This window comes from Lissotriton vulgaris, unplaced genomic scaffold (genome assembly GCF_964263255.1).
Source record: "Lissotriton vulgaris unplaced genomic scaffold, aLisVul1.2 SCAFFOLD_827, whole genome shotgun sequence".
Lineage (NCBI taxonomy): Eukaryota > Metazoa > Chordata > Amphibia > Caudata > Salamandridae > Lissotriton > Lissotriton vulgaris.
Genome location: NW_028247218.1, coordinates 618285 through 632644, shown reverse-complemented (window position 1 = coordinate 632644; position 14360 = coordinate 618285).

The following is a 14360-nucleotide window of genomic DNA, read 5'->3' as shown; positions in this document are numbered from 1 at the left end:
GATCAGAACATTCATATGCTCCAATTTTTCGATGCAACAACATCTTCAGACTGTAACTGTATAATTTCTTGCTTAGACTCTTTTCATGTGAAATTTCCTCCCACATTTCCTTCAGTTCCGGATTTTCTGATTTTGTGATGTAAGATGTCACATATTGAGCCACAGCAATATAGTTGTCAGCCACATATTGAATATCCATGTTAGCATTCCACATGGGCAAAATGACTGGGTTGTATGTATTTTTGGGTGATTTTCTTGTCACAGTATGTCGCAGAGAAGACATAAAATTGTTGACTCTTCCTTTCGCTATTACTGGACGTGGAAATGCAAAACGACATTTCGTGTAGAACTTGTCCTTGGATTTGTATTTTCGACGACAGTATTTCCCACAACGATGGCTTTGAAAGCGTAAAACTTGATGTCTTAAATTGTTTTCTTCTGTACTTTTCGGAACAGCACATGTAGAATACTGCTCAATGAAACTCATCACTTTCTCATCTGAATCTGTTCCAAATTTTGGTGCATCTTTACTCCATAGCAGCATATGTATATGAGGAGCACCTCTTGCTTGATACTCCTTTCTACAAAAGAAATCCAACACCTCTCCAAGCGGAGGATTTTTTTTGTTTGTAATAAAAGACATCATAGCTTCAAACCTATGATTGAAATACCTGCATACATTAACTAGATCCAAAGAGCACAGTTCTCCAGGTGTCTTTGTTCAATATTTTCAATGTTTTTATTTGCCTCTCGTAGAAAATCAAGTAAGTCTTCCCAAGCATACTCAGCAATGCTAAGAGTGAGGAACCATGTAGGAGTTCCTAAGTTTCTTAGCATACATTTCAATTCCCCATGTTATGTTATGTTATGTTATTTTATTTTGTAAAGCGCACGGATGCCGCAGCCAAGAGGCGTCCCGGCGCTTGGGAGAAGGTAAAAAACACAACACGGGAGCTAGTGGCTAAAAAAGACTAAGCAGTAGAAAATAAAAAGGTCTTCAAGGCTTTTCTGAACGGGAGCAGATCAGGAATGGAGCGAAGAGAGGCAGGCAGGGAGTTCCAGAGAGCTACTGCCATCACAGCAAAAGAGCGTCCGCCCATCCTTGCTTTTTTGAAACGTGGCACTACAGCAAGGTTGGTCCCTGAGGATCGGAGGGCTCTGGATGGCTCATAATGACAGATTAATTGGGACAGAATAGGGGGGGAAGCCAACTTCAAGATTTTAAAAGTTAGGCAAAGAGTTTTAAATTTAATTCTTTGCCCCACAGGCAGCCAGTGAAGATCCTGAATAGTGCGACGCACAGAAACAAACTTCGGAAGACCAACCAACATCCTGGCGGCCGCATTTTGCACCCGCTGGAGGCGCACTAGTTCTGCTTGATTGACGCCTAAGAATAAAGAGCTGGCGTAATCTAATCTAGCCAAGACTGTGGCCTGGACAATGATCTGTCTCGTGTCAGCATCAAAAAACTTAAAAATGGGTCGCAGACACCTCAGGGCACCAAAACAAGTTCCGGCAACCCGTTTAGTGTGGGCGGTGAATGAAAGTTTATCATCCAACCACACCCCAAGGTTCCTAACTTCAGCCACTGGGGTGGGAGCAGGGCCTAATTCAGATGGCCACCACTGATCGCCCCAAAGCTCACTTTCCCTACCAAAAATAATAACCTCGGTTTTAGAGGCATTCAGTTGGAGGCGGTTGTTCGCCATCCAGCCAGCCACAGCTTTTAGCGCGGTCTGAAAAGAGGCAGCATCCATGTTGGTCTCTCCGTTAAGTGCCACCGCCAGCTGCGTGTCATCGGCGTATGACACCATGGAGAGACCAAAGCTATGGGCGACCTGAGCCAACGGTTGGACATACAAATTAAATAAGGTAGGGCTTAGGGCCGACCCCTGTGGGACACCCTGCAGGATCGGACGAGGAGCAGAAACAAAAGGGGGAGTGGATACTTTAAAAGTTCGATCAGTAAGAAAAGATCGAAACCACTCGAGTGCTCTCTCTCCAACTCCGGCCTCCTCAAGGCGATGGAGGAGGATCTGATGGGACACCGTGTCAAACGCGGCACTAAGATCCAATAGGATCAGTGCCGCCGTTTGACCTAGGTCCAACATTTTCCTGATGTTCTCGACCACTGCTAGAAGAGCCGTTTCAGTACTGTGTCCCGCGCGGAACCCATTCTGCGATTTATCCAGTATTTTCGCTTCCTGCAGATGGAGTGACAGGATGCGGTTAGCATGAGATTCTGCTAATTTCGCTAGCCAAGGAAGCAGGGAAATCGGCCGATAATGTTCCGATTTAGTGGGGTTGAGGGCCGGTTTTTTAAAAATAGGAATGATGGTAGCCTGCTTCCAAGCACTAGGCACACAGCCGGTGTTAAAAGACAGCTCAATGAGACTGTGCATGGCCGGGTAGCAGCACTCAGCAATTTCCTGGAATTGAATGGGTCTCATGGGGTCATCAGGTGAGCCGGATTTGACCTTTAATGTCAAGGCTTTAAATTCCTCTAGCGTAGGGCTGGGAATAGTCAGCAGTGGTAAGGAAACCTTAGGTGTTATGTTATTCTCCTGGATGGTAGACTGGGAGAATGACCTATAAATGGCCTCGACCTTTTCAATGAAGAATGACGCCAGATCCTCACAGTGCTCTAGGGAGGCTGCCATGACGACGGTACCAATACTCGTTAGTACCACGCTGACATGCCATGAGATTAATTAGCTGAGATTCCAAAACACTGTCTTGCAGTTTCACTTTATCTATAAAATCCCTTGCTGAAACATTTTGTAGATGTGTTCCACTGTTCAGTACATGGTTTACTGCATAGAAAAGTCCAGACAAGTCACTTTCAAACAGTAGATGGAACAAATATGGAATGCATTGACGAAACCTTGGATCGTCTGCATATAATCTTGAAGTCCGGTATTCAGATGCAGGAATTTGAACAGGTCGGTCGTCATATCGTCCACCTTCACCTGTTGGAAATAACTGTGGAAAACAACGAGCTTCCAAACTTTCTTTCCATACACTAATGGGACTTCTTTTGGCTTTTTTCATCTGAAACAAGTCAATAGCATTCCCCATTACTATTACTTCTTTGGAATGCAATGGATGAACACTATAATGTTCATAAATGTCTTCACTTCTAGAGACATCAACTTTTTCTATTTGCCCAGCTGAAAAATCAGTGTCCTCTTCTACAGTTGTTTCTTCTTCTCCAACATACACATTTCTATAGTACTGATTATTTTTTACCAAATACAACGTTGCCTTTTTGACTTTCCTAACATCCACTAATTCTTGCAGATTTTCTTACTTTTTGTCGGAACACCATTAACTAGAATAACCAGAGGTTCCTCTTCTACTTTTTCGACACCAATTGTATCAATATTTTTCTTAAAATCTAGAGGCAAATAAACAACTCTTCCCTTTAATCCTCTCTGTAAAACTGAAGGAGGCAATTTCCCTGTCTTAGTCTCCATGCGAACAATAGCCTGAAAAGGATGTACACATTGAATCAGAATGGATTCATAGATATTTAAATCCATCAATTCAGAAGGAATGTCTACCAACTCCAGATTATTATGAACAGCTCTAGCAGGCATTCTGTTTTCATTTATTTTATTATAACAATATTTACAAATACGTTGATCAGAGCCCAAATCAAAACAATTTTCAACCAACAAATAAGTTGCAAAATCCTTCCACTCATTATTATTTATCTTTTCGCTTTTTACATATAAATCAACTAATCTAGTCTGATGCTCATAATGAGTTCGTCGACAACAAACACAAGAAAAATTAGGCCTTTCAATTGAATTGACCTTAAACATTATAATTTCATTTTCATATTTTTCTGTACTTAAAATCTCTACATTTTCTTCTACATTACCTTCTATTACTGTATCAATTCCTGCACTGACCTCTTTTTCACCAAAGTAAAAAAACTCAATTTCATCACAAATGTTTTTGACATCTAATTCAGTTCCATGTAAAAGAGCACTGTTTAACTGTTTTAGTTTAAGTGCTGGACTTTTTGCATAATACAACCTTCTCACTAATTTCCTCACTTTATTATGATGCACTGCTAACATCTTAAAATGATGAAAAACACTCTGACATACTTTTCTTGAAAGACAAGCCAGTGAATGCCCTTTCAAACCTGTTTTTTCTCTCACTCTACAAGGATCTAACTCTTGTAAAATTGTCATTTTTTGTTTCACACTTTTCTTGGTATATGACCGTAAGAAAGTGCGAAATGAATCAATTGATTCCTGTTGCACACTACAAATACTACTACAATTCCATGTATACACTGGAGCCTTAGGACATCTCCCTAAAACTTCATCAGCTAACACCTCTTCTGTATTTCTAGGCACAATCTCTTCTTTTTCAACCGGACAACCGTCCTTCACCTCATATGCTTGACCACTGGTGTCAACTGCATGTTCCAAATCATTATCCTGATAGTAACTTTCTCCATTAAAAAATGGCTCACAACTTGAACTATGCTTCCATTCTCCAGAAAAAACATCACAGAAATTAGTATGATTAATAACTCTCCTCAACTTACATTTTGATTTGAACACATTGATTACCTTATCAAGTGTACAAATTCTATTCATTACTAAACTAAACAATTTATTTTTCACTTTAAATGCTTCATCCACAATCTTAACTATGTTTTTTTTCTTGTAAAAGCAGTCTTTTTTGATACCTCTTTACATTATTTAATAAATTTGATAATATTCTGTTGTAAAACATTCGTCTACGAATTTCAGTAAATTGGTTGCTCCTTCTTTTGTTATACAAAATATCATCTCCTTGTACAGGTCTAACATTTTAAGAAGGACATCCTGTTTTGTTTCTAATTACAGGTGTTTCATTCTTGCTTGCAAAAAAACGTTTTTTTCTTGACATTTCAATAAGTTCCTGAGAAAATTTTTAGTTTGCTTACCAGGAGCATTTTTTTTCTCTGAAGATTTTATTTTGGTTGGTTCTTGATTTTCTTTTTCCTTAGACCTTAATTTTCTTTTATAAACTTTTTCACGTCTTGCTTTCGAAGGCATTTTTTTCTTTGTTTTTATAGATGATTATAATCTGTGGTAAACAAAAAATAACATATTATAGACCACTACAAACATATTACATAGCAATTACAATAAGTAAACAATATAAACACTAGTATACAACAAAAGGCTGATTTACATTATATCTGCTTTGCTTTGTGTCAAAAACGATTTACTAATTAATTAGCAGGATGTTACATGTAATGAGAAATTAATGTTATGTGTTACTTACGTATAGGTGGCCTGTTTTTGGTCTGTAGGACAGTGAAATAATATGAGCAGAGACACACATACTGTTGGCAGAGACAGACATGGTACAGTATATCTAACATTCTGATCATGTGCTTAAGATCACACTGTGACTGAAGCTTGATTCACCCATCACTCTGATCTTAGGCAGAGTCACACATACTGTTGGCAGAGACAGACATGGTACATTATATCTAACATTCTGATCATGTGCCTAAGATCACACTGTGACTGAAGCTTGATTCACCCATCAGTGTGATCTTAGGCAGAGTCACACATACTGTTGGCAGACAGACATGGTACATTATATCTAACATTCTGATCATGTGCCTAAGATCACACTGTGACTGAAGCTTGATTCACCCATCAGTGTGATCTTAGGCAGAGTCACACATACTGTTGGCAGAGACAGGCATGGTACATTATATCCAACATTCTGATCATGTGCCTAAGATCACACTGTGACTGAAGCTTGATTCACCCATCAGTGTGATCTTAGACAGAGTCACACATACATTGCGCAAGGGGCTTGTAAATATGCCAATGAAACCATTACACTATCTCTATACCAGCATTAATGTCAAACATTGCGCAAGGGGCTTGTAAATATGCCAATGAAGCCATTACACTATCTCTATACCAGCATTAATGTCAAACATTGCGCAAGGGGCTTGTAAATATGCCAATGAAACCATTACACTATCTCTATACCAGCATTAATGTCAAACATTGCGCAAGGGGCTTGTAAATATGCCAATGAAACCATTACACTATCTCTATACCAGCATTAATGTCAAACATTGCGCAAGGGGCTTGTAAATATGCCAATGAAACCATTACACTATTTCTATACCAGCATTAATGTCAAACATTGCGCAAGGGGCTTGTAAATATGCCAATGAAACCATTACACTATCTCTATACCAGCATTAATGTCAAACATTGCGCAAGGGGCTTGTAAATATGCCAATGAAACCATTACACTATTTCTATACCAGCATTAATGTCAAACATTGCGCAAGGGGCTTGTAAATATGCCAATGAAACCATTACACTATCTCTATACCAGCATTAATGTCAAACATTGCGCAAGGGGCTTGTAAATATGCCAATGAAACCATTACACTATTTCTATACCAGCATTAATGTCAAACATTGCGCAAGGGGCTTGTAAATATGCCAATGAAACCATTACACTATCTCTATACCAGCATTATTGTCAAACATTGCGCGAACGGGCTTGTAAATATGCCCCTCTTTATCTTATATTCCATCTCAACTGATGCCCTTACTGAAATACTTTATGCATCTACCACACCATTCCATATGGTTTTCTATCTGCTATTCTTATCCCTCTCCATACATTCACTGCTTCCACCCATGTTAAAGGTTGCACAAGACGCTTCTAAAAAAGGAGCATATTTACAAGTCCAATGAAACCATTACACTATCTCTATACCAGCATTGAATCCAAGCATAAAAAACAATTTAAAAAGAAGTCTACCTTATAAACTAAAAAATACAAACAGTAAGCACACACAGCTAACATTATGGAAAAAGGTAAAATTATAATTCCTTAATTCACACAGACACGCACTGTGATACTTGTCAAAAAATCTTTAAGCTCTCTATCTTTTTTAAAAGAATCATTACTCACCTTTAAAAATGCTTTGGAAGATGTAAAACAGTGTCAGTCACACTCAACAGAAATTCTTAGGCAGAATCTCTGAATAATGCTTCTTTCACTTGAGCCTGAGAATAATGGCACAAATTCTTTCTCTTTCTCATTTCAGACCCATATTCTTGTACCTAACCAATCAAAATTGTTCACACACAAATTCAAAACCTGGACTTTGAAGCTCACATAACATTCACCCATCCCCCCAGTGCTCATTCACCCTGTAACCATAGTAACTCCCTCCTAACCCAGCACACAGTTCACAAGTTCATCATACTATGTTGCAAAAGAATACATCAAGGGTGTTTGACCAATCAATCTACTAGCTAATCAACTGTAATGTTTGTTTAAATGACTTTTTCTCATCCATTGAACTGACTTTTTACCCAAAAAAAGCATGCACCCTAATTTTCAGTGGAGATTTTTAAGAAAGCACCAATCATTTCTGGTTTTTCAACTGCACTGATTCTCAACCACTTTTTTTCATAATCAAACTGCCATTTCATTTCCACAACTCATCTCACTAGAAGCACATCCACCTTCAAGATGCAAAAAATCTGGTTTGTGGGTCATAGCTATGTCCACTGGAGTCAAAAATACGCAGCTAACAGAGGTATTTACAACCTTGATTTACCAAATGTGGACATTGTATGGATTGGACAGAGAGGATTGAGAAGTCACCAATTGATACCATTGGTAAAATCCTTTATGCATTTACCACACCCTGACCTTATAATTGTGCACTGTGGTGGAAATGACCTAGGCACTTTGACTGGGGTAGGTCTGGAAATGCTTTTAAAGGACATCTTTGGGCAATTGATGTCACTTTTTCCAAAAACTGCCTTGGTATTTCCTAATATATGCCAAAGGCAAAAATGGAACTGGTCCAACCAATTTTGTCCACAGATTGAGAAAGCAAGGAAACATGTGAATAAATCTGTTTCTGCGTTCCTCAGAGACTATGGTATGGGTTCCATTTACCACAACAACTTGCGTTACAACATGCAAGACATCTATAAGAGAGATGGTGTGCATTTTACAGATGAGGGGAATAGAGTTTTCCTCTTATACATAAGACTCTGCATTGGTACCTACTTGTAGGTACAAAAAACACCCACATAACACAACAGCTCTTTTCAGAGCTAACTTACCTGTAAACACTCTACATAATTTTTTTTACTCTGTTTTTCCCCGTGGTGCACTCAGGGTGCGCGTACCGGAGAGCGTACCCGGAACGCACCCAGCGCTTACCCCACAAACATTTTTTAAAAAGTTGTTTTTGGGCCCTTCAGGGTCCTTCTAGGCCCCCTCAGAAAACCTAGGGGGTCAGGGGGTGTCAACCCTGCCACCTTTTAATCATTTCCCCCTTTTTTTTTACCTCAGGTGTCTCGATTTTCCCGAGACACAAGATGGCGGACTCTCCAGACTGTTTAGAATGTTGACAGACATCATACAGCCAATCAGCTTTCCACTCGCGCACTACCGTAGCGCGCCGGGTGCGCTCCCCGGTACGCGTACCGGTGAGCGCTCGGAGCGCGCCTATTGATATATATGTTTTTTTGAAGTTGCCTATCATAAAAACCACAGAAGAAATTTCAAAGAAATATAGAAAAGGCCCTACTACATACCAGTACCTATCATTTTGCCAACTTTGGTGTAATTCCATTCATCCATTCAGGCTGTAGGCGTGTCTAAATGTCCTATGGAAATTTGCATGGGGAAAACCCATTTGAAAGTATTGAAATTTAGAAACAATCAAAATATTACTTTAGTTTAGAATTTTTGTGTGTGATGAAGTTTGATTGGTTATGTATATATCTTAAATGAGAGGAAAACACTGCCATTTTGTAATACCCCAGTCTGAGGTACTTCTGAGAGAATATTTGAGTGCTCAATTGCTGGACTTAGAATATCACAGTACTAACTCTTCTATTTTCAAAAAGGTGAGTTGTTAATTTGTAAGGGGAACTATGCTGTACACTTTAAGATAAATTGGAAAATGTTTACCATTAGTTATTTACAGACCTTCTGTTATAATTTGTGTTTAAGATTGGCTTCATCACATCCAGTGCTTTATATTTCTAGTTCCTGTCTGATACTATACACTGCCCAATTAATTTTAAAGAACTAAATACTTGATTAAGCTACTTTTATGTTATGTATTACTAAAAACGATAATTGAAAGTGATTACTTTTTTCTGCAATTTACAGCAGGAAATTTGAAATTAAAATGGAGGACAACAAGGAAATTTCTTTTGAAATTACATCAACACATCTTGAAAATGAAAATGGCATAGACATTGAAAGCACCATTTCATCACGAAGAGAAGATGACTTAAAAGATTTTTTGAATCAATCCATAGATGAAGAATGAATTCAATGTTTGGATGAAATAGAATCAATGAACAATTTTCATGAGGACATTAAATATATGAATGATGATGAAATACCAGATGAGGACATGCTACAAGTTCTATTAAATTATGAGAAATCTGAACAATAAATTATTAATTACAAATTAAAAATTAGTTGACATATTATTCATTTTTATTTCTAATTTATGAGGTAAAAGAGAAGTGATTGTAGTATAATGAAATACTTATAGTATAGAGTGCACAATTTTTATGTTACATAGTAAGTTTACTCATATTTACTGCCCTTCTCCCACTGTATTTTTACCAATGTATATTTGATATCTCTTCTTCATCTCCTGCCTCCTTTCTCTCACTATCTGTCTCTGATACACCCTATCGCCGCCATTTTGTGTAGTTTCAGAAAAGAGTGAAATGTAATACTTCAAAACTTGAAAAGAGAGCAGGGTAGAGTGCCTCTCACCCCAATTCTTTTTAAAACTATTTTCTTTCACTGTTTTCCCCTTGGTGCGCTCAGGGTGCGCGTACCGGAGAGCGCACCTGAGAACGCACCCAGCGCTTACCCTACAAAAATTTCAACAACAAAAAAGTGTTTTTGCCCTTCAGGGTCCTTCTAGGCCCCCCTGAGAAAACCTAGGGGGTCAGGGGGTGTCTACTTTTCCCCCTTTTAATTATTTCCCCCTTTCTTTTTCACCTCTTGTGTCTCAATTCTACCGAGACACAAGATGGCGGACTCTCTGGACTGTTTAGAATGTTGACAGACACCCGACAGCCAATCAGCTTTCGCTCGCGCACTCCCGTAGCGCGCAGGGTGCGCTCCCAGGTACGCATACCGGTGAGCGCTCGGAGCGCGCATATAGATATATATGTGTTTTTGAAGTTACTTTTCATAAAAACCAATGGAGCAATTTTCAAGAAATATAGCAAAGGCACATCTGCGTACCAGTCCCTACAATTGTGCAAAGTTTGGCATAATTCCATTCAGCAGTTCGGGCTGTAGACTTGTCAGACTGTCCTATGGAAATTAGCATGGGGAAAACATGTTTTGGGACCCCCCTTTTTTCTCAGCCCCCACTTCACGAATCCCCACGAAACTTTAAGGGAAGGAGCGGAGCGGAGCTGGCCAAAACTTTGGAAAATTACAGGCAGATCCCTCAACCGGCGCAATAGTTATTACCAATAGAATGTTGCGGATTTCCTATGGTAGCTAGGTCCTAACTATAACTACCTACTGGCGACCGCAAGTAGGTAATATATATTTCAGGACAATGACCCCGATGGGTCTAAATCAGAGTGAGGAACTGTATGTACATTTGTAAACACGATGTAGAATAACTGTGCATGGTTGTCTGAGTAAATTGGAAAAGGATAGAGGGATAGGAAGAATACGAAAAAATTTGCAATATGAAAAAGTTGGAAATGTTCAAAGTACATATATATTTTATATGATAAAACAATATAGGAAGTAACTGGCATGAGATAACGTTTACCCCCTAGTGTATAAATTATTGGGACATCCATAAAATAAATATTTATATAGAGTATGAATTTTATAAGCAATGATAGAGTCCGTAACAACTGTATTCGAGCCCCATAGAATGAGCCCACTGGAGGGCATGAAATGGTTGAAGTAAAATGAACTAGGTCGACACCCTAATTGTAATAATTAATTACATAATGAAATTTTCAAACAACTGAGGATCGAAGTTAATATTGAGAATAAATACTAATGCCCACTGGAGGGCAAAAGTGTTTTAAAACTAAATCAAATTGTTTAAAATCCAAAACGGACATAACTATCGGACATTACTAAGTGCCGGAAACGGTCGTCAAAGTATTAATAAAAGTAAACGGATGTCCCCCGGTTTTTCTAAAGTAGATCATAGATGGGGTATATAAAATATTACAAAAAAAAGATAAAAAAACATTGACATAATGATGCCAGAATTGTCAACAGATTTTGAGAGGCCAAATGGTGTGTAAAAACTACATTTCCCAAGTTACTTCCGGTATTGTTAACAGGAAGTGATGCGATGATAATAAAATATTTGGCGGGACCTCCGTAGAAATAGGAGGGGCTCAAATTTTTCATAGCATTAACCGTGATCAAGCTACACGTTTGTAGCGAAACGCGTCGGGTTTATTTGCTTGTATGCTGGAAATAACTGCGAATTAAACCTTGGGAAACGAAGAACTTTGTGAGTGCGTACTCATTTCCTTAATCGAGGAGGTGTGTTGAATAAATTTAAAGCGTGGCTCTGCTGAGGAGTACAGCACCGGAGACGGGAGCGCCAGGGGTCTGCATTTGAGAGCCGAATCGGTGGATATATATATATATATACATTATATATATATACACACACACATGAATGTTGCTGCATTGGATGCCTAAGTGTGTCTCTAACAGGTGGGAACCTTGGAGCTTTGATATATACACACATATACATATATATATATTCACTGAAAAAACCATAGGTTATAGACCATATATAGTTAGGGATTAGCATTTACAAAACCTTGAAAATTCACTGAAAAAACCATAGGTTATAGACCATATATAGTTAGGGATTAGCATTTACAAAACCTTAATTTACTCGCACAAAACCATAGAAATTCGCATATATAGTTAGTTGCAATAACTATATATCGCGCACCCGCAATCCACTGCTGATGATGTCACATATTACATCATTCATGACATGGTCAGTGACATCACTGATGACATCACTGATGACATCTCAAATGACATCACTGATGACATCACTGATGACATCTCAAATGACATCACTGATGACATCACTGATGACATCTCAAATGACATCACTGATGACATCACTGATGACATCTCATTTGACATTACTGATCATATCACTGATGACATCATTCATGTGATAATACGATGAACCTCTTCAGACTCTAATATAACCTTAGATACAATCAGTATAAACAGACACTCACAGACTGTCACTTATCCATGGAGTTACTCACACGCCTAGTCAGTCATGCAAAAAATCAATCACACCTCCATTCCCTCAACTATACAGTTATACACACATTACTTATTCAAACATATACTAACACATATTTACTCTCTTATACAATCCCTGATACAAGTTCACAATGATCCATACAGCCACTCACACATTCACTGGCTCTTATGCACAGTTATTTATATATGTCAACTCTCACATGGACTGTGTTTTACATATGTACTTACTTTGACATGTAGCACTGAGATATCCATTCACTCACCAATACACTCTTGCACACAGTCAACTGCCCATGCAGCTGTTTCCACATGCACTTTTGAACCCATACATCTAGTGAATCAACTGCTCACACATCTATGCACAGAGTCATACCCCTCCCAGCCACCCACACACACACTCAGTCTCTCATACAAATACTTGGGCAACCAATCAATAACCCATATAGTTACTCATATAGCTACTGATCAACACATGCAGCAGTTTACAGAACAACAGACATAATGATGCACAAATTAAGACAGTTTAGTCACTAACCCATGCACTCAGTGAGACACATTTAATCACTCACTCATACAGTCAGTCATGCACCTACTAAATCCTTCATCCAGACACTTATACATCCACTCATTCTTCAATATGTAAGACATATTTTTACTTTACAGAAACATACAAACACTAGTTGATGTCATCAGTGATGTCATCAGTGATGTCACTGACCATGTCATGAATGATGTAATATGTGACATCATCAGCAGTGGATTGCGGGTGCGCAATATATAGTTATTGCAACTAACTATATATGCGAATTTCTATGGTTTTGTGCGAGTAAATTAAGGTTTTGTAAATGCTAATCCCTAACTATATATGGTCTATAACCTATGGTTTTTTCAGTGAATTTCATTGGTTTTTTAAAAGCTAATATCTATAGCTGTAACATATATTCTTATTCTGATTCACAAATATATTTTATATATATTTGTATTATATTTTTTTAATTCAATTTATATTATAATTTAAATTATTTTTTCTTGTTTCGCTGCCGGTCCGCGAACCGGTAAACGTTCCGTTTGTGCAAATACCGCGTTAGAAAGGCACATCGTGACGCGTCCCGTAAACACAACATATCGCGTTACTACGTAATGCCCCTTATGACGTGCTGCGTTAGCGCACCCGGAAGCGTTCTGGAACGCGAACCAAGGCGCGAAACGTAAAGCTCCCGAAACGATCCGAGGCGCGGCGCGGAACGCGGAACGTAAGCATAACAGGTCATGTGACTAGTTCATAAAACTTTTCATTGGTTCATTTTACTTTTAGTTTCCTAATGATGGAACGCTTGATCATATGACGTAAAATAAACACTTTTCATTGGTTTAGAACATTTTTTTTTCTCAAATGATGAAAGTCCCACCTTTTTTCCTCACTCGGACTTTCATTTTTATGAGAGAAAGACCTGTTTTTGTTTGCTTAGACATGGCATTTGTATTAGCTGCAGCTGGTGGATCTCCACCACCTCCACCACCACCAAAGAAGAGAGGACCGACTAGCCAGGTCATCTTCCAAGAAGAAGAAGAAGAGGAAGACGAGGAACAGGAGCAAGGGATAAGTGGGTTTCTGAAAGAAATGCCAAGGACGTCCCATGTGAAAGAGAATTTTATCTGGCAATTTTTTTCTTTTCCTTCTCATGAAAAGAAAGTAAATGCCAGGTACGTTACCTGCCTCATCTGCAAAAATAAACTCTCGAGAGGGACCGAAAAAAAATATAGCTATGGTAATCATACCATGCATCGGCACATGGAGAGGTGGCACCCTCTTAATTATAGTAAAGCACAACTTCGAGATTTGGTGGATAACCCCCGACCGGCTAAAACATCCACCAATGACTTAGCAATAAGTGAGTCAGAGGCAAGGGAAACGGTCCCAAATCTCCAAAAGAACTTTGGGCAGATGAGATTGACATGTGTAGCTTGTGGAAAATTAATTTCATGTGGAGAGAGGAGTATTACTTTAA